A 21,923-nucleotide genomic window follows, 5' to 3' on the forward strand; every position below is an offset into this window, starting at 1 on the left:
ATATTTCCAGAAACATGTATTCCAATGCATTGGTGTCCAAGTGTATGTACGACATGGACGTTTGGTAGCATTTCCTTCAGATCCGTTACTTTCCACCACAGAAGCCTGTGTTTGATGGTGTTGCCTTTGGAATCTCTGAACCCATTCTGGTGCCAGTAATGCAGGTATTCATTGAAGGACTGGACACAATAGTACAAATCACAGACAGCCTGTGTGAGCTGTGTGAAATCCGTATGTTTCAGTGCCATCAAAAGAGCCTTTACCTCTGCCAGTTGTGCAGTGCAATCCCCTAGGGTTTACATCAAAGTATTTGTGGATAAAATGCATTACCCTCTATGTAGCCGCGTACGACTTCGCAAGCAGCGAGTATTGATAGTTTGTGCCTTTTGCAGGTTTTACTGAGCCATAAGGTGTACATGACTCTTTGATATTCATCAATAGGCAATGTATTTGCCGGAACAGGGTATTCTAGTTCATATTGCAAAAATTCTTGAGTTTGTAATTTTGGATTGAAGATATAGTCAACATCAGTGGCTGTCAAAGACATTGCCCATTGAATCCAATGTGGATGTAATGCTTTACCGTTTGGAACACTGGCTTTGGTAAAAGATTCAAGGGCTGGATTTGGGGATATGACAATAATAAGTTTCCCCTGGGCCAGTGGTCTTTCCTTCATGACAGCCATCTGAACATCAGTGAGAATTTTCTCAGTGGGAGCAAAGCATTGTTCTGCTGCTGAATACAAATGTGATTTGTATGCTATCAGGACTGTATCACCCTCATTGAAAGTTACACAGGTGAAACCAATGGCACCAGAAATTACTCTGATGATCAGATGTTTTTTTTATAGCCCCTTGTGTGTAAGTGTTGTGCTGCAAGCATGTCTGTTTGCAAAGCTCTGAGAATGCGTGTGTGTTCGACTGTCCAGAATTTACTGGAAAAGTCAGGACATATTAAGTCATATAAGGGATTTGTACGTGATGTGTAATCTGGAATGTATATTCTGCCACAATTTAGGAAACCCATAGTGATTGGAGTTTTTTAATGGTATTTGGAGAATGTAACTGCAGATTTTTCCAAGAACTGTGGCGCTAGGCTCTTTCCTTCACTTGATAGTTCATATCCCAAAAACAGGACACTAAGGAAGGCTAGTTTTGTTTTTAAATTTAATTTATAGCCAAATTTGGCAAACCCCACAACAATGGGGGCTACCCATCTTAGATGCTGCAGTAATACATCATCCGTGAGATAAATATAATCTACATAGGACTATGCTTCAGGGTCAATGTCATGAAATATTGAAGTCACACGAGCCACGGACAGTCCTGGACTGTTCTTGTACCCCTGGGCTAAACTACAGAATTTTTTCCTGGAGCCTAGTGTGCTGAAACTTGTTAAGTCTCTACTCCCAGGCGCTATTTTGGCAGAAAAACCATTGGAAATATCCAGTGTTGTTTTGTATTTTTTGCACACTATGTTGTTCATGATTGCTGTGCTGTGAGAGTATTGTACAGCATATGTGAATGTATGACTGTTTAAATGTCTGCAATCTAAGGCTATTCTGTATGAGTGGTCTGCTTTAGCTACAGGGAATAAAGGATCATTCATTGGTGAGACACAGGTTTTGATTCCGCCCTGGTACTCCACTTGTGTGAGGATTTCTCTCACGGGTGCTTTAGCATCATGTTTTATTGGATACTGTGGTTGAGTTTGGGGTTGGTTTTTAATTACATGAAAGGGGGAATCTTTATCCCACCGTACGTGGTTGAGATATAACGTAGGTGCCTGCACCAATGCCCAATCGATGGCGTAGGATTCTGTGAGATCATCGGAAACAAGAGGCGAGAAAGGTTTGATAACATCTTCCCCATATGGGCAAGTATGGACAAATTCAGGTGGCCAATCCCTTTTGGCCAGTAGAATATCATATATATTTATGACGCGGTCCCAAAAGATTGCATCGATTGTGCGTTCAATGTCTCCTTCTAACCGTAACAGTACTTTGTACACCCTATTGAGCATGGAGAAACGCATGTCTGCAGTTTCAACTTGTAAGAAGTCATCAGTTGCTTTCATCTCCACATGCTCTTGAAGGTTCTGGCAAACTATTCTGACCTCTGCTGCGCTGTGTAGCAGCGCTAATGCCCACTTCTTGTTCTCCAATAGAGCCCACTTCTTGAGTGGCATGACAAATTGCAACTGCTGCCACTTTTTTCTTTTTGAATTGGGGTTTTTGTTGAGTATGTTTCTCTTCTTTTTCAACAGAAACTTCTGTAGAGCATTGTGATTCCTTTATCGGTTTATGTACTCAGTTCTTCACTCTGACCGCACACCTCCCTCATTGCGTTTTTCTGGTGATTCCTGAAATGAACAAGATTGGCATGAATCAGTATATTGATATCTCTCAGGTGTTTTTATATTATCTCCATTTCTGAGATTATATCTATTCTGTGGGGTCTCCGTATGCGGATATTCTCCCCTTTCTTTTTTAGGTATTTGTTGCAATTTATCCCAGTGTTTTTTAGATCCCTCAGGAGCTTGCTTGTTTGAATCTTTATTAGATTTACCCTGAAACCGTGGTTTTGTGGGTCTGCCCCCCCAGACTATCTCGATCAGAGTAAGTCTCTGCGAAAATCTTTGGCAGCTCACGTTCTTGATCCTGTGGAGGAACGTCCCGGAGCCACATACGTACTGCTAATGCAACTGCTTCCCCTTAAGGTTACTTAATATAATTGAAGATCCTGTGGCAAAATTGCCCATTAGTTGCATCCCCAAGTCCAGGGCCGGGGCAGCCCCGTATTCATCTTGAATTTGTTTTAACACTTCTGGTAGATTGGCAAGTGTTGGTGTACCGTGTGCGGTAGTATAGAGTGTGGCAAATACCGTGCCCCAAGTATTGCAGTTATCTACTATGGGAACCATCCCAAATGACAAGCACATGGGTAATATTCTATGCTTATCCTGAGGTCCCGTATGGGGAGATACTGCTTCCGGTGCATTTATTTTTTGAGCTAAACAAAATGGAATGTCTTCTCGTTTGGCAGGTACTTTACCCATTATCGAATGTACAGTCGCAGGATTAATGCCTGTGGGTGTGCTGGGGCAGCACATGTTGGGTTTGTGTTTAATGTTTGAATTAAAAACTGCATTAATTGTCTGTATATTGCCGTAAGCTCAGTATATAAGTGACGGACTTCAGCTACCGTCAAGGTTGCTGCAGCAGGGTGAGGTGTATATGTGGCCAATAAAGGCCAGGTAGGACCATCATTGCTTAGAGGACCTAACCTAACATGTAGAATTGTATGGGGGTAGGGCACCATCAAGGCAATTATTATCTTCTTGATAAGATATAGGTATTTCTAGACATGCATATGCTCTGTATTGTGCAGGTGTGTTTGCAGATGTATAGTGATGAAATTTATTTGCGTTCCCATCAGCTGCTGGAAACGTGAACCAACTATAGAAAATTTCTGTTCTATAAGCTGGGTGAGCCTCAAGAACTAATGTAGCAAGACCTCCCCTGGGTCGTTAGACCATGTGCCAATAAATGTGCAGTAAGGGGTGGTCGCATATTGACTGCAATTGCTACCTGTTGTGGGTTTGCCATAATGAATGGTGAATTTTGTTCAGAGATAAGCACACCAAATGGGGATTATCCTTTTAGAGTTCATTCTTGAACAACCTACAGCGTTAGTTAGGTACTCCCTACTTAGCTGAGGAGGAAAAAACTCAATGCCACGGATGTCTCTGTATATAGTACTGAGGTGTCTTTGCATGTAGTGAGACAGAGATACTCAGGAGGACCCGAAAATGAGTGCCTGACCAAACATTGGTGGTGCCATGTTACGTAGGCTCTCATTATCCTAATAAGACTACTGAATTTGGGGAGCAGAATTGCTTGCACTTTGGGAGACTGAGTCTGAACCCACTACAGGTGACACTTGTCGGGCTAATCCGGGTTTAGTTCCGGCTAACTAGCAGTGCCTCATCTCCACCCAAGAGCAGGGATGAGTGGGCAACCGAGCGCATGACATAATTGACTCCTCAGGGAAATCGTGGTCACCCAGATCTCATCCGTTTCTCTCAGTTACATTAGTCTCACATATGCAAGGACAACCAGAGGCAAACTATAGTTTGATAAGATTTTATTGAAGTTTTGTTGAAGTAACTGCATCTTAGATAATAAAGAGTGTATTGCAATAACTAGGATGATGAAGCATGCAGAATTAAAATTCTGACAAGGAAAGTGAAACATAAAAATAACTATACCATATTGTCACTAAAATCATTAAGAATAGCTCCTACCTAGGCTATGTTAGAGCACAGCACGTCAAGCTCTAATTCTGCCCTTCAGGTTCCCCAGGGAAGACATCATCCCTCATACCAGAGCAAGAAGCCTGTAGTGTACATAAGCAGCTGCAGTGAAGCACTCAGCAATCAGCATACAGTCATGGTCATCTGGCTGAAATCTCCCTCTAACGTCCATGGGTCAAAGTAGTGTTTTTATAATAAAACAGCTGATGTTCCCAAAGGATCCTACGTAAGAGTGTGTATGTTTCTGTGACCATTAGAGACAAAGTGTAACATTTTTGCTGGCAATCTATCTTACTGCAGCCTTGAGAAAAGCACAGAGTGAAAGAAATGTCTTGTTTAAGAACGCAGTTCTGGCGTAGGCAAAGAACAGCTAGATAGAGAAAATTAAACAAGACCGCAAAATCGGCTATTGTTAAAATAATAAAACAAAGCTGAATGAAATATGTCTACGTTAAAGTGCACAGTGGCAGGTCTAGTTTGCTAAAATAACATGTTTGAAGCTATAACTAAAATGCTACACAACTGTCTTATAGATTTTTTCTAATTGTAATATTTTAAATATTAGTAATTAGAGGTTTAGATTAGCGAGTTTTTGCATTTTTATAGTGTTTTATACGTACATCTTTTATATTTTATATATATATATATATATATATATATATATATATATATGTATATATACATATATATATCCACTTGTGTGGTGAAAATAAATAATAGAAAATCAATAGTTTCCTGGAGTGCAATTTCGGAAACTTTGGAATACAGCAATTTAAGCAGAGCATGGTCGGGCTCTGGGAATCAGCACCGGCAACTAGCACACTGTGTTTGAACTGACCGTGGTGGTAAAATTAAAATAAACATATATATATATATATATCTATCACACCAAGGCCCTTTCAGGGTTAGAGTGACGCATAAATTATGCAAAAAACAATGGAGAACTCTGGGAAGTTCCCAATTTTAGGTGGAGCCATGGGTGTAGTGTGAGTGGTATTAATAATAATAATAATAATTTTGCTGTACAAATGGCAAAATACTTTGTCACTATCTAGCTCGGCGAGGATAGCACTGTGCTGATTCTATGCTTAAAAACTTTGCTAGATAAGCAGACATTTGAGGTGAGCAAATCTAGAGTGTCGCTGGTGTTGCAGGGTGCTCCTTACTAGAGCAGCTCTCCACCTAAAATTGGGAACTTCCCAGAGTTCTCCATTGTTTTTTGCATAATTTATGCGTCACTCTAACCCTGAAAGGGCCTTGGTTTGATATATATATATATATATATATATATATATGTTAATTTTAATTTTAATTTTACCACCACGGTCAGTTCAAACACAGTGCTAGTTGCCGGTGCTGATTCCCAGAGCCCGACCATGCTCTGCTTAAATTGCTGTATTCCAAAGTTTCCGAAATTGCACTCCAGGAAACTATTGATTTTCTATTCTTTATTTTCACCACACAAGTAAATGCCAACTCGTTTCGACCACAAGAGTCTTGATCACGGCATGTTTAGTCCTCTTTTGTTTCTACCTTTTATATCCTTCTTCCCACTCAGCCATAATGGGAGTTGAAGTTCCGTTTTATCTTTTTTTTTTTTTAATACAATCCATACATTTATTATTATTATTATATAAAATTGTTTTGTTGCAACATCTTTATCACTTCTTTTGTCCTGGTTTTTGTATGTATTGTATATATTCCTTTTAGTATACCTATTGAAATTTATTATGGTGACTATTTCTTATCATTAATGTTCTTATAGAGGATAAATTGTATAGTCGTATTTCATGTTAAATGAAGCTCTTAGTGGCTGTTCGTGATTATTTATAGTGAGTGTAAGTCACAAAGTCATATATCATATTAAATTGTACACTCAATGGCTTAGTGGGTGATGGTCTCCCATTGTATTATGTCATAATATTGTACCTTTGTTGGATAAATTTCATTCTGACTCCTTCCATTTCTGCTTGTTCTTTAGTGCATTTGTCCTTCTTTTTATTTGATCATTTCAGTCTAAACCTAAAATATATATTTCTAAATATATTTGACCTTGTCTGCTTCAAGATATTTTCCTTTTTTATTTCTTATATTTCAGCTACAGATATACATTGAGTTCTTCATCCGCATTGAACCCAAACAGTGACCTTGTTCGGAGCCTTATAATGGACCTTGATTCCCATCTCCAGAGTATTTATTCTCTGTTTCCCCCTCTTTCGCTCTTTTCCACATAAGCTATGCCATTGTATTTCATAGTATTTCATACTTGTCCAATTTTCATCTGGATTTTGCATCTTCTGCTCAATGTTTAGTGCTGCACATAAAAATTTAATCACCTCGTTGTTGAAGTGAGTTCCCCTATCTGATTCTAAAGTGATCGGAAACCTGAAACGTGGTATCAACTCCCTAAAAACAACTTTGCTACTGTGAGACTGTCATTCCTTCTTGTAGGGTATGCTTCTATTCAGTTACTAAAACATACACTATCACCAGCACATACTTCAAACCTCCACACGCAGGCATTTCAATGAAATACAACTGCATTCTGCTGAATGGACCTCCTGCTCTTCCAATGTGGCTCAAGTTCACCACTGTCCCTTTTCCCACATTTAGCTGCTGACAACCTATGCAGCGATGACATGCTGCTTCTGCTGCCTGCCTAAACGTAGGATTGAAACAGTCAATTTTGAACAATCAAACCATGGCATCCCTTCCGTTGTGTGCCTGACCATAATAATAATGGGCCATTTGCGACAATAAACTATTGTGCAGGACCATCTGACCTTCCTCAGAAACCCAAATCTCAACAGGACGCTGGACACATTTTAATTTGGACCAGAGTCATTTCTCTTCTTTGTCAACATTATCTTGCAGTGTTTTAAACGCTTCCAAGGTATCGATTAATTTCAATGCAAAACTTGTACATGTGTTATCTTCTTTTGACATCAGTTCCCACTTATCTTTGAACAACATACAGTTCAATGCGCAAAACCTTGCGACTTGATCCGCATATCCATTTCCTAGTGAGATATAGTCCTGTGTCTTTTGATGTGTTCTGCTGAATGGACCTCCTGCTCTTCCAATGTGGCTCAGGTTCACCACTGTCCCTTTTCCCACATTTAGCTGCTGACAACCTATGCAGCGATGACATGCTGCTTCTGCTGCCTGCCTAAACTTAGGATTGAACCAGTCAATTTTGAACAATCAAACCATGGCATCCCTTCCATTGTGTCCCTGACCATGATAATAATGGGCCATTTGCGACAATAAACTATTGGGCAGGACCATCTGACCTTCCTCAGAAACCCAAATCTCAACAGGACGCTGGACACATTTTAATTTGGACCAGAGTCATTTCTCTTCTTTGTCAACATTATCTTGCAGTGTTTTAAACGCTTCCAAGGTATCGATTAATTTCAATGCAAAACTTGTACATGTGTTATCTTCTTTTGACATCAGTTCCCACTTATCTTTGAACAACATACAGTTCAATGCGCAAAACCTTGCGACTTGATCCGCATATCCATTTCCTAGTGAGATATAGTCCTGTGTCTTTTGATGTGCACTGCATTTTACCATGGTAATTTCTTAAGGTAACTGTATTGCATACAGCAATTCTTTTATTCTGTCGCCATTTCTTACTGGTGAACCAGTAGAGGTCAGGAAACCTCTTTGCGTTTATAATTGAACAAAATCATGAACAATTCCAAATCCATGCTGACTGTCAGTATAGATTGTGACTCTCAGTCTCGGAGAAACATGGCATGCTCTAGTAAGAGCTACCAATTCTGGCACTTGTGCAGAATATACACCTCGAAGACAGGAAGCTTCTAATGTACCTGTGATTGTGCATACAGCATATCCTGCTCTCAATGTCCCTGTACCATCTCTGAGACATGACCCATTAACAAAGACAATTTGGTCATTTCTTCCAATCAGGTATCTCTGATATCAGGTCTTGGTTTTGTGCACAATTCAGTTACCTCGAGACAATCATGCTCAATGTCTTCCTCTTTTTCAATCTCAACAGTATCTCTTGGAAGTAATGTTGCCGGATTCAGCACTGTACATCTTTTCAATGTTACATTTGGAGCACTTAGAATGCTCGTCTCATACCTTGTCAGTCTTGCACCAGTCAAATAATGTGTTTTTGTCCTTGTCAGTAAAATCTCAACAGAGTGAGGAACCATTACCGTTAGAGGGTATCCCATCACTACTTCCTCACATTGTGATATGCTTTGACCAACTGCGGCAACTGCCCGCAGACAGCCTGGTAAAGCTGCTGCGACTGGGTCCATGGACCTGTGTCAAGACAGACAAAGAACAAGCATCACGTTCATGACAATACAATGTGAATGGCTTCGTATAATCAGGCATTCCCAACGCTGGAGCTCTGCACAAACTTTCTCTCAACTCAGTGAATGCTTTCATCTGGTCCTGATCTAAGGTAATGGGATCTGCAACTTACTTATGTGTCAGCTGCTGCAATGGTTGAGCAAGTTCAGCTAAATTTAGAATCCACTGACTACAATAACCTACCATTCACAGAAACATCCTGACATCTCTCTGTGAAGTCATTGGAATTCTCTGCAATATCATTGTAATGCTCTCTCTGGAAAATTCCCCTTGACTCTTTCTCATTTTGGTGTCCCAAGTATTTCACTGACTTCTGACAATACTGCAATTTCAACGGTGACACTTTATGTCCAAATTTTCCCAAATGATTCAATAGGGCAATCGAGTCATGCTTACACTCGTCCTTTGTCTTGGACGCAATTAGTAAATCGTCAATGTACTACACCAGATTCGATTGGTATGGTAGTTCCAATGACTCCAAGTTATTTTTCAAAATCTGATTGAACAAAGACGGTGACTCCGTGTACCCTTGTGGAAGCCTGCACCAGCTGTATACTTTGGCCCTCATTACAACATTGGCGGTAAGTGCTGCTTACCACCATGCTGACTGCTGCCAACATACCGTGACCGCGGCGGTATACCGCTACAGGTATTATGACCCACACATTGAATTCCGCCACTATTTATTTTTTAAACATATTTTTATTGTTTTCAAAAACAAGTCATACAGTGGTTGTACATGAGCGTTGTTTCATCGACATGCATGAAGGTACACAGCCTATATCCTTCCATATCATCAATATTGTCAGGAAATTGTTCGGATCTGCACGCCATGGGTAATAAACATCTTATACCATCACTGATGGTACTTACAATTAGTATGACATCTCAAATTCTTTACAACTAACATAATTTTTAACTGCGAACTATTAATTAGACATATTTGTGTTCTGGTAGTGTGTTCTATTACTGCGTCACTGGTTATTGTCTATTGTATCTGCTTGCTAGTGCGTATAAATGTATCTATGTGGTTGGGGGTAATTGACTAGTTCTATTATGTATGGCAAGGGCTCTATTGTGAAGTGCTTAGTTCTGGTTTCATTGGTTTAATGGCGTTCGCCCTCATTATTGTCTTCCTTGTTCATTGATGTGAACGTATCTATTAATTCATCCCATTCTTGGGCTATGGGGTAGTTCCTAATTACAACATTTTCTTCCCTTCTGAGGGCGACTCCCTCTGCATTTCCCCACTCCATCACCTCTGCCTTCCACTGATTCACTGTAGGTGCTGTTGTGGCTTTCCATTGTTTAGTCAATAGGCGTTTAGCTAATAGAAGTACCAGGTTTATTAATCTAGGGAGCACTTTCTTTTTCTTGGGGCATGGGAGCATTCCCAGTATACACATATTTCCATTTCACAATATATAGCCTTCCCTGCTAGGTTGTTCAGTATGCTGGTTATATTTTCCCAGTATTCAGTAATACCCGGACAACTCCAGAGCATATGTGTGAGCCCTGCTTCCTCTTCGCCAGATCTGGGACATGCTGAGGGAAGTCCCGGGTATAGTATATGTAACCTGTGTGGGGTGAGATATGCTCTGGGTATAGTATATGTAATCTGTGTGGGGTGAGATATGCTCTGTGTAGTATAGCATATAGGATGAATTTAAATCTCGTATTACGAGATATTTGACTTGGATAGTTTAGTATGGTAGTCCACTCCTCATCTGACATCTCTCTTCCTATGTCTGTTTCCCATTTAATTTTTAGCACTGTCAGAGGTCGTGACAAGTGGGCTTTCAACTCCTTATATAGCCATTTGATCAAGTGCGTACCTTGACCTATAGTGTATATAGAATGCACCAGTGCATGTGTAGGTTGTTCTTTGTTATTCGGGCCCAGTGTTTCGGAACATAATGCGTAATATTAGCATGCAGGAGGAAAAGTGAGGATGATAAGTTGTGTTCATGAATATAGTCAGTATGTGTAAGTAAATGTTGGTCTTTAAACAATGAGCCTAAGGAGTCAACTCTTTCCTGCGTCCATTTTTGCAGTTGTGCAGAAGTGAAACTGCCCATGGTTACTGGCAGGCCTAACAGCGGAATATTGGGAGAGTAGGGGATCGCATCAGAGGTATATCGGAGTGCCATCTGCCAGTATTGTAGTGCTATTTTTAATAAAAGAGGAGTCCGTTCCGGGACTGGGGCTCTGGGGCACAACAAGGAGTGCAGGCTGCCTTTATCTTGCATATGTTGGTTGTATTCTATTTCTTGTAGATTCCGTCCACTTAGCCAGCATGCCAGCCACTGAAGCTGACTCGCTATGCAATAAGCTTTAAAGTCTGGTGCACTCATACCTCCTTGCTCCACCGGCATCTGCAACTTGGCCAGGCTTATTCTGCGTCTTCCTTTTCCCCATATGAGTTCCAGTATCATAGAGTTAAGTAGTTTGAAATAGGACTCTGGCACTTTCACCGGTAGATTAGTGAAATAGTATAGCAGGCGAGGTAGCACCACCTTCTTGGCTAATGCCAGTCTACCACCAATTGAAATTGGCAGTGTTATCCTAAGCTGGATCTGTGATTTGCGTGAGGAAAGGGCTCTTTTCAGGTTACCTTCCAGAAGATCCTCTGGTGTGCGATATACCTGAATACCAAGATATCAGAAAGTGTCTGTTGCTACCTGTAGTTGGTGGTCTCCAAATGGTAGTGTGGGATCTCTATACGATCTATGGAAGGAGAACACTATGGATTTATTAAAATTTATGGCTAATCCGGACAGGTGCATGAATTCTTCAAAGATACATTCGGCTATGACAGGGTTCTGTTAAAGATCTTTTATGTACAATATAATGTCGTCTGCATATAGTGAAACTACATGTTGCATATGATCTATTTCAATGCCCCACGCCCCGCCCTCCTGTCTCAGCAGTTGCGCCAAGGGCTCTATCGCTCGAACAAACAGCAAGGGGGACAAAGGACAGCCCTGCCTGGTGCCTCTATACACATGGTAAGTGTCTGATATATTTTGCCCTGTGCGTGCTTTGGCTGTTCGTGCCGCATACAATAGGCGGACCCACTGAGTGTAGGCCTGAGAGGCTTGGAATTTCTCCAAGACCATTATCATATATTCCCAATTTAGGGAGTCAAAGGCCTGGCGGATGTCTAGCGAGAGGCGCCACGCATGCGGGAACCTCCCCATTGTTGCATCCATCACCTGGTACATTCTACGCACATTTAGGGAGGTGTTCCTAGCCAGAATAAATCCGCTATGAGATTAGCTATGTACGGGAGGAGTCTTTGTGCTAAAATCTTTGCTAATATTTTATATTCCATGTTTAGTAAAGATAATGGTCTGTAAGATGAGATATCAGTTGCGTCTTTACCAGGCTTCAAAAGGGATGTTACTAATGCTTGTCTAGTAGTGTCTGGTAGTCGCCCCGCCTCTAAGGACATCTGATATAATCGTTCTAAGTGTGGAGCAAGTTGTGCACTGTACAGTGAATAAAATTCAGCTGGGAGAGCATCTGATCCCGGTGTTTTATTGCGTGCCATATTTTTAATAGTTTCCCATATTTCCTCCTGTGTAATTTGTGCCCCTAATTTCTGCCTGGCCTCTGCATCAAGTGCTGGGAGTTCTACCCTGGCCAGGAAGGAGTCAATTCTCCCCCATCTACTGCAGGCGGGCGGAATATAGTGTTGTGTAGTAGTCTTTGAAAGCTGTGTTAATGCCCAATTGGGTAGTTATATCACTATACTGCGTGGTTCTGATATGCAATATGGGAGTGGGAGTGGGAGCCAATTCCTTTCATATCAGACGTGCCAGGAGTGGTCCTGCTCTATCACCTTCCCTGTGTATCCGTTCCTTGTATCTAGCATTTCAGCAGTTTTTCAACCAGCTGGGCGTGCTCAGTTCTAAGTTCCTGCAGTGCTGTAGTTTTAGTAGGGTGTGAGACCGACTCTTTTTTCCAGGGCGCCCTGCTTGTGTAAGTTCCCTTACCAGTGTTTTTCCCACTCCTGATACTGCTTCCATTATTACACCCCGTATCACCACTTTAAATGCCTCCCATTCTATTAGTGGGGTGGATGCCGTGCCTGTATTATTGTGGAAGGAGGTCTCAATTGTCTGTGTTAACTCCTCTCGTAGAGCAGTGTCTTTCAAAACCATGGGCTGTAATCGCCATGTTGGGATAGGTGTGGATGTTTGCCAGCTCTAAGGGGTTATGATCTGATAGCGTCTTCCCCAGGTAGGTGGTTTTGGTCATTTTGCTTCTGTAGTGACTCAGTGCAGACTATCCGATCTAGTCTCATGTGTACTTTGTGGGGATGTGAATAAAAGGAGTATTCTTTCATGCCAGTGTTTTTGGCCCACCATATATCTGCTAGGGACCATCCCTGTAACCATCTCCATAGTGCGTCTGCCTGTCTCCGCACATATGTTCCGGACAGTGGAGGGGTGTTCCGGTCCAAGGTAACATCTAACACTGCATTGAAGTCCCCACCAATCACCCAGGGAATGTGTGCCCAAGAAAGGCACCTTGTCCAGTACTTGGGGCGTATACGCTGCCTAGTAGTATAGGTTTCCCACCCAAATTACCCCTAATCAAGACGAACTTGCCCTCGTCATCAATCTTAGTATCAACTATTTCTAAGGGCACAACGGCCCTTATCCACACAGCTGCTCCTCGTGCAAACGCCGAGTACGATGTGTGAAAGATCTTGCCATGTCACTTTTTACGAAGTTTAACCGCTTCGTGTGAGGTGAGATGAGTTTCTTGTAGATAAGCAACATGTATTTTGTGGCGATTTAATTGAGCCAGGATTCTGTGCCTTTTTTAATAGAACCCATCCCCCTTACATTCCAAGTGATAATATTATTTTTGCGTTGTGTAAGCATATTTGGGCATTATTATGTGTATCGAATTTTGTTTTCGGACCCATTCCAGTTTATATTTTCTGCAGAATAGTGTATCTGATATAAATGTAGATGTCTGTCTTTGTAGAAAATAAACAAACCTATACATTAATTGAAATACCAGGTAAAGTCTAAACCATCTCTGCCAAACAGTTATGTAATACATAATCTTGGTGCTACAACAAAAGCAATCAAGTTTTCCAAGGGGCCTACGCAATGGGGTGTGGCCAAGAGTTTCATCCCGCAATCAGCGGGTCTGCTATCGATAATTCCAGTTTATATTTTCTGCAGAATAGTGTATCTGATATAAATGTAGATGTCTGTCTTTGTAGAAAATAAACAAACCTATACATTAATTGAAATACCAGGTAAAGCCTAAACAATCTCTGCCAAACAGTTATGTAATACATTATCTTCGTGCTACAACGAAAGCAATCAAGTTTTCCAGGGGGCCTACGCAATGGGGTGTGGCCAAGAGTTTCATCCCGCAATCAGCAGGTCTGCTATCGATAATATACCGACCGAGCCCACCACAACTGGAGAGGAGCGGAGGTTCCACACAGAGAAGGAAATGGGTATTTTAACAATGGTAGTGTGGGGATGTGCCTGTAAGAAGTCTCTAGCTAGTTGCGGAGTAACATCGGGAAACAGAACCAAACTCCCGTCTGAGTCAGATGCTGCAGTGCTATCCACCGAAGAAGCAGCATCACGGGGAGAGGAGTTCATCTCTTGCAGGGAGTATGCGGATTGTGATGCATTATTCTGTCCCTCCAAGGCCTGTCGCGGCGTTGGGCCTGCTCTTTTCCGCAACATTTGGGCTTTATTCCGTTTGTCTTTGCGAGGTTGAGGAAGTTGTTTCGCATGGGGGTCTGTTTTCCAGTCTGTGAGTGTGGAAAATTTTCATCAAGCCAGGTACATACCAGGTCGGGTGATTCAAAGAAGTCGTTTTCTGGTTGTGCGTAATGCGGAGTTTAGCTGGGAACAGCAGCGCATATTTTATTTCCATTTTGCGCAGCCTCTGTTTTATTAACTGGAAGGATGCTCTTTGCTTCTGGACCGCCAGAGTATAATCTGGATATAATGAGATTTGGGCATTGTCTATCACAATAGGGTCCATCTCTTTCACCACCTGCAAGGCAACATCTCTATCTCTGTAGTTCAGTATCCGTGCTATTAAGGGTCTCGTTGGAGCTCCTGGGATGGGTTTGCTGCCGGGGATACGGTGCGCTCTTTCCACCACAAAGTGTACCGACAGTCTGTCCTTGGCTATGGATTGTAGCCATGTCTCTATATATCTCGTTGTCTATATACCTTCTTTGTCTTCGGGGAGTCCAATTATGCATATATTATTGCGCCGCGAACGCCCTTCTGCATCCTCAATCCTTTCTTGCAGGACTTCTACTTGCTGTTGAAGCCTTTCAATGACAACTTTGTTCTCATTATGCGTCGGGAGAATTTCTGCCATGGTTGACTCCGTTTGTTTTAGCCTATCTGAAAGCTTTGTTTGGTCATCCTTCAGGATATTCAATTCCACTGTGATTGTGCTTAATCTACTCTCTATGGCTTGTCGAGAGTCTTTGATTTCTTGTAGTATAATGTCTAGCTTGTCCATATTCTCTTTCGCTGGTGGCATCAGGATTTGGTCCTGAGGAGTCGTGGTGTCTCCATTTTCCATTGATTTACCCTTTGTGCGACCCATGGCTTTGCTCCTCTGTAAGGTTATCGTTTCCACACCTCTAATCTTATTATCATGCGGCCAGTGCAGGAGGAAAGGATATTTGGGCTGTGTGTGGGTACTGAGTGGTGGGCACCCTTGGATCCTTACTGCACTTTTTAGTACCTCGTGAGGTTGCCAGAGTCATATTTCTTCCCAACGGTATTCACTGGGGGTCCTGGGGGGTCCTGGTTGGGAGCTGTATCGTTCATGTAGGCTATACTAGTGATTACCTACTGCGTGATCCAGACTGTAACCTTCCCCCCAGTGCTATCTCCGGTAATATGGTTTTGGTTTGTTGGCTCCCACGGCTGTATTTTAGGACGCGCCGCTCCTCGAGTGACCAGTCCCCTCTATGCGCTAGAGTGCTATTGCTGTGTCTCACAGTGAATCTTGTAGTGTAGTCCAAACCACTACACAGTGCAGCGTCTTTTACAGGTCGAGTATCTCAATTTTCCTGCCCCTCGTCGCTGCAGGCATCGCTGAACCGCTCGCAGAGCACTCACGGTTCTCGGGCCCGGCGGCCGTGGTGTCCCACCACCGGGATGGACGACAGCGGGGGAGGGGCCGCGGGCAGCCGGGGCCGTCACCAATGACACAGCCGGGCCAGTTTCAAGGCTCCAGCCCCCGGCTGCACCGCCATTCACCCCCACTCACTGCCTCGTGGCCGCAGCCAACCACGTCGTTGTTCACCTTCACGCCACCTCTTCAGGCCCACTTTGTCTCTGCCTCGCCGGGCCACGCCGAGACCGTACCGGGGGTTGGAAATTCGCTCTATCGATTCTACGTCACGTCCCCCAGTCCTGTGATCGCCTCCTTGCTGTGTCTCCGCTCCCGATTTATGCAGAATTTTATTCATATGGCGGGCTCGGTCAGGAGCTCCCCGTTTAAGCGACCGCCATCTTAGGCAGTTAGCCACGCACCCCTAGAAATCCGCCACTAAACAGACACACACACAAGTCCACCAGCCCAAAGGTCAGTGATAAACTAGCGGTAGCAAAACCCACACCATTACGCTGACAAAAATACACCCACAGCATCATGACCCACAAATCACCACAGAAGACAACCGCGGTAAACCATTGGCAGTAATGACCGCTTCACTCCAAATACACATACACCAACAAAACTACACTACATTGGACAATTCAAACCACACACACCTGACACACATACACACACCACACCCACAACACTATAAAACACACACCCACAATATCTACAACCGTTTACAGCCCAAACATTTTGGAGAGTGAGAGAGAGTCAAGCCAGGAGCACCCACTGAATCTGAGCCACAAAACACCATCACCCATACACCATCCACGCACCTCACAGCACACACCCCAACACATCACCCCACACACCCTCACACATACCACTCACACTACACCCATGGCACCACAAAGACACCCCAAGTTCTCAGAGGAGGAGCTAAGGGTCATGGTGGAGTAAATCATCTGGGTAGAGCCACAGCTATTTGGAGCACAGGTGCAGCAGACATCTATTGAAAGGAAGATGGAGCTATGGCAGAGAGTCGTGGACAGGGTCAATGCTGTGGGACAGCACCCAAGAACAAGGGATGACATCAGGAAGAGGTGGAACGACCTACGAGGAAGGTGCGTTCCATGGTAGCAGGACTGGACAGAGGAATGGCGGTGGACCACCACCTCCTCCCCCACAACTAACAACATGGGAGGAGCAAGTCTTGCCGATCATGCATCCTGAGGGCCTTGCAGGAGTTGCAGGAGGACTGGACTGTGGTAAGTCAAATCTTTACTACTTTATCCACACCCTACCTGCATACTATCACAAACCACAACCCCTACCCTCACCCGATCACCCCGATCACCCCACCACCTCACATATACCCCACCATCACAACCCACCCATCACAATACCAAGCCCTGCATGCAACACCAATGCATGGACCCCCATCACAGACCTGCATCGACACCCATCACCACAGTATGCACACTAGTGACAATCATTTAGCCAAACCAAGCACAACTCACACAAGCCAAAGCTGCCTTTCTAATAACAACCATAGAGGGAAACATATCCATGCACAAGATTGCACACACAGATACAATAACACTGCATTTACATCCCCACAGGACTCCCACTCAACGTCACTGGAGAGGAGGTGCCAACCACATCCAGTGTCCCCCTGAAGAGGCCCACAGTGACGACAGCAGCTCTGCACACCTGGATCACGATGACCAACCTGGCCCATCGGGGACCTCTGGACAGTCGGTGACCCAGACACACTCCCAACCCACCACAGAGCCTCCCCCCTCAGGAAACACTACCACAGCACCCACCCAGAGGGCCCATCCCTCTGTCCCTAGGACACATCAATCAGCAGTGTGTCCTCCACTACAGGTACCCCAGGCAACCCCACAAACACAGGACAATCAGGATCCTTGGGTCAGTGGCAGTGGGCACAAGGTTCAGGGGACAGAGGCACAGGACAACAGGGAAGCTGGGAGGACTGCTGTGCGACAGGGGTAGGACAGGCCCAGGGAACCAACTCTCCACAAGGCCCTCCCCAACATCATGATCGCATACTACCATTCCCAGGAGACCATGGGCCAGATACTGGCCAAGCTGCAGGAGACCCATCGGCTGCAGGAAGGACAGTACCTGGGGATCAGGGAGGTCCTGAGGGACATCCACACCACCCTTGTCAACATTGCAGGGGTGCTGGCAGACATGGCCAACACCACGAGGGAGGCAGTCGCACACCAATGGGCCCCTGACAGTAGCCACATCGAAGAACAGCCCTCCACCTCCGCCGGCGCTAGTGGACAGGAGGCCCCGCCACAGGACCAACAGGCCACCAGCATCCCACCCCCTGCAGAAGGAGAACCATACCACAAACGGTCCCTGCGATCCAGGCAGAAGCCAGAGAACATTGCCAAGACCCCACCAGGAAATAAGACTCTCCTGATTGTCACTCTTCTGTCCCACTCTGTCATCCTGTCTACCTTGAACTGCCATTACTCCACTTCCTATGCCCCCTTGGACAATGCACATGTGATACAAATAGGATGGACTCTACTCTAGACTTTCCTCCATCAGGAACTCAGCCCATTGCAATACCCCCTACACTTAATGGCACCTAAATAAACACACTTGGAACAAATTGAAGTATGGAGTCCGTGAATTCTTTGACAAATGTTTTAGTTTCACAAACTGTAAACATTGCAATTCAAATGTACTGTAATTTTTATATAGGTATGACCCACAGTGGGCAGCAGTAAACACCAGGAACCAGAGTGGGGCAAAGAGATTTGAAAATAGAGATGCCAAAGGGTACTGTAAGTGGCCAAAGAAATAGTGAAGTCAGGCTGCCATGTTCAATGTCAAACACTAAACTGCATTGGAAGGTGAAGTTACAGTGTCTTACCTGTGTGTACTGTTGAATTAGTGTACTTCTGTTGTCCATATCTTCTTCCTCTGCCTCCTCCTTGTCACTGTCCACAGGCTCCATCGCTGCCACATGACCATCCCCAGGCTCATCCTCCTGCAGAAAAGGCACCTGTCGTCTCAAGGCCAGGTTGTACAACTTGCAACATGCAACGATGATCTGGCACACCTTCTTGGGTGAGTAGTACGGGGATCCACCTGTCAGATGGAGGCACCTGAATCTGGCTTTCAGGAGGCCAAAGGTTCTTTCAATGATCCTCCTTGTTCGCCCATGTGCCTCATTGTAACGTTCCTCTGCCCTTGTCCTGGCATTCCTCACTGGGGTCAGTAGCCAGGAGAGGTTGGGGTAACCAGAGTCACCTGTACATATTTGAGGGATACCTGTTAGCCATACACTCACCCTTAGGGCCAACCGCACACCCATATACCTACATCAACTGGGTGGGGACCATGGGCTCACATATTAGCCACACCCGGTGCCTCTGGAGTTGAGACATCACATAGGGGATGCTGCTATTCCTCAAGATAAAGGCATCATGCACAGAGCCAGGATACTTGGCATTGACATGGGAGATGTACTGGTCCACCAAACACATCATCTGCACATTCATAGAGTGAAAGCTTTTCCTATTTCTGAACACTTGTTCATTTCTCTGAGGGGGGGACAAATGCAACATGTGTACCATCAATGGCACGAATGATGTTGGGTATATGTCCAAGTGCATAGAAGTCAGCCTTCACTGTGGCCAAATCCTCCACCTGGGGGAATACGATGTAGCTATGCATGTGTTTCAGGGCAGACAACACTCTGGTCAGCACGTTCGAGAACATAGGCTGTGACATCCTTGATGCCATGGCCACTGTCACTTGGAAAGAACCACTTGCCAGGAAATGGAGCACTGACAGGACCTGCACTAGAGGGGGAATACCTGTGGGGTGGTGGATAGCTTAAATCAGGTCTGGCTCCAATTGGGCACACAGTTCTTAGATTGTGGCCCTATCAAGTCTGTAGGTCAGGATAATGTGCCTGTCCTCTATTGTCGCCAGGTCAACAAGGGGTCTGTACACGGGGAATGTCTCCATCTCCTATTCATCCTTAGCGGTTGAACACTATGGTGAAAAACGGTGAGCAGAAGGCCATATTCAAACATATACTCAGATTAATATGCTATGTTTGTTTTACAGAAACAGTATGTGAACCTGTAAGTCAGTTGATGTGCCTTTGTCTGCTGTGACGCAGTTAGGTGCCATGGCCTGTGCCCCCCTAAAATGGCGGCTGCCTGACCTGTGAGGAGAGACAAGTGGAAATGAGGTAATTCCGCTGGCGTTGTGTGCCATTGCGGTCGGCAGTCGACGACCACTGCGCAACATCGCATTGGCTATCATTGGGCCCTGTGGGTTCCAGGAGCCAATGGCGATGTACACTGGTGGTGACGGTATGCACCGCTGCGGACGTGACCTCCATTTTCTATCTGTTCAGTCACTTGCTACTTGACCTACACTGCAAGTGCTGCTGTGACCTGTGTCTGGAAGCAACAACGGCTCATGTGTCTGGGGAAAGGGCCCCAGCCTTCACTGCAGAGGAGTTGGAGAAACTGGTGGAAGGGGTCCTACCCCAGTACACGTTACTCTACGGTCCTCCAGACAAACAGGTGAGTACACTGTGAGCATGATGCGTGGGCCATGAATGTATAGAGTGCTGTGTGTGTAAGCCACATGTAGGGAAGCTGAGGCGTCCTGGCCAGAGTGCTGCATGTATGGTAGTCAATGTATGTGCATCAGGGGATGGGAGGGATCTGGTGGGCCATGAGTGTGATGGTCCGGACGGTTGACTAATTCCCTTTTCTGCTGTCTTTTCAATGCAGTCAGTGCCCACCAGAAAAAGGGTATTTGGCGTGCCATCGCCAAGGAGGTGTGGACCTTGGGGGTCTTTGACAGGTGGAGCACCCACTGCCGCAAATGGTGGGAGGACCTGCGCCGCTGAGCAAAGAAGATGGCAGAGGCCCAGCTGGGGCTGGCCTCCCAACGAGGAAGGGGTGCCCATCGTACCCTGACACCCCTGATATTCTGCATCCTGGTGGTGGCCTATCCAGATTTGGATGGGCGCTTGAAGGCATCACAGCAGCCACAAGGGGGTGTGTACAGATTCAGAATCATGACTTTGCGCGTGTTAAGGTATTGCCTTAGTGGGGGATGTGGGCTGTGGGTGTCCCTAGGCCAGGGCGAACATGGCAGGGTATGTTAAATGATGGGCAAGATCAGATGCACTCCAACCCCAATAGTGTTAGTGAGCATCTACTACTGGGCAGGGTCCTGGTTTCAGGTGTGCAGCTAATGGCGTTAGGCATTGTACCCCATGGGCTGGTGACTAGCAGTGTAACTGGTAGTGCATGGCCTAGTGCATAGGGCTGTTCCCTCTGTATTGTGTACGTCAACAGTAGTGTTATTGCTGGCTTTGACCAAGTGTATCCTCTGTCTCTCCCCCCCTTTTTGTTTTGTCACCCTGTCCTTGTGTGCATTAGCATCATCTGGTGGAGGAGCAGAGGCATCGGCGACGGAGGGAGCTGCATCCCACATGGGCTTGGAAGCTGAATCCACTGACGGTGAGGGCACCAGTGGGACGGAGGGCGAGGGGAGCATCACGACGGAGACAGGAGGGGACACTACCCACAGCGACTACACCTCCAATGGAAGCTCCCTGGTGGTGGTGGACACCTCTGTGCCCACCCCAACAAAAGGTACAGCCGCCACCCCCGTACCAACACTGCCCTCCCAGCAGCCCCTCAGGGTGTTTCCCGTGCCCGCTCACCCGGTAGGTGGGCATCTCCTTTGCCCCAGGCACCTCAGGCCCTGCCCCAGTCACCCCTGCTGCCCTCCGTGAGGAGGCTATTGACCGCCTAAGATCCCTCTCTGTCGGGCAGTCAACCATACTGAATGCCATCCAGGGTGTATCAGGGCATTTGCAACAAACAAATGCATACCTGGAGGGCATTCACTCCAGCATGGCGGCCCAACAAATAGAATTCACGCCTCTGGCCAACGCACTGATGGCCGCCATTCTCCCTGTCTCCAGCCTCCCCCCTCCAACTTACTCTACCCAGTCCCATTCCCCTCAACCCCAGCCTATCCCAAGCATACCTCCAGACCAGCAATCACCCAAATCAACACACAGAAGTGGTTCAGGCAAACACAAGCAC

This window comes from Pleurodeles waltl, chromosome 1_1, assembly GCF_031143425.1.
Source record: "Pleurodeles waltl isolate 20211129_DDA chromosome 1_1, aPleWal1.hap1.20221129, whole genome shotgun sequence".
Lineage (NCBI taxonomy): Eukaryota > Metazoa > Chordata > Amphibia > Caudata > Salamandridae > Pleurodeles > Pleurodeles waltl.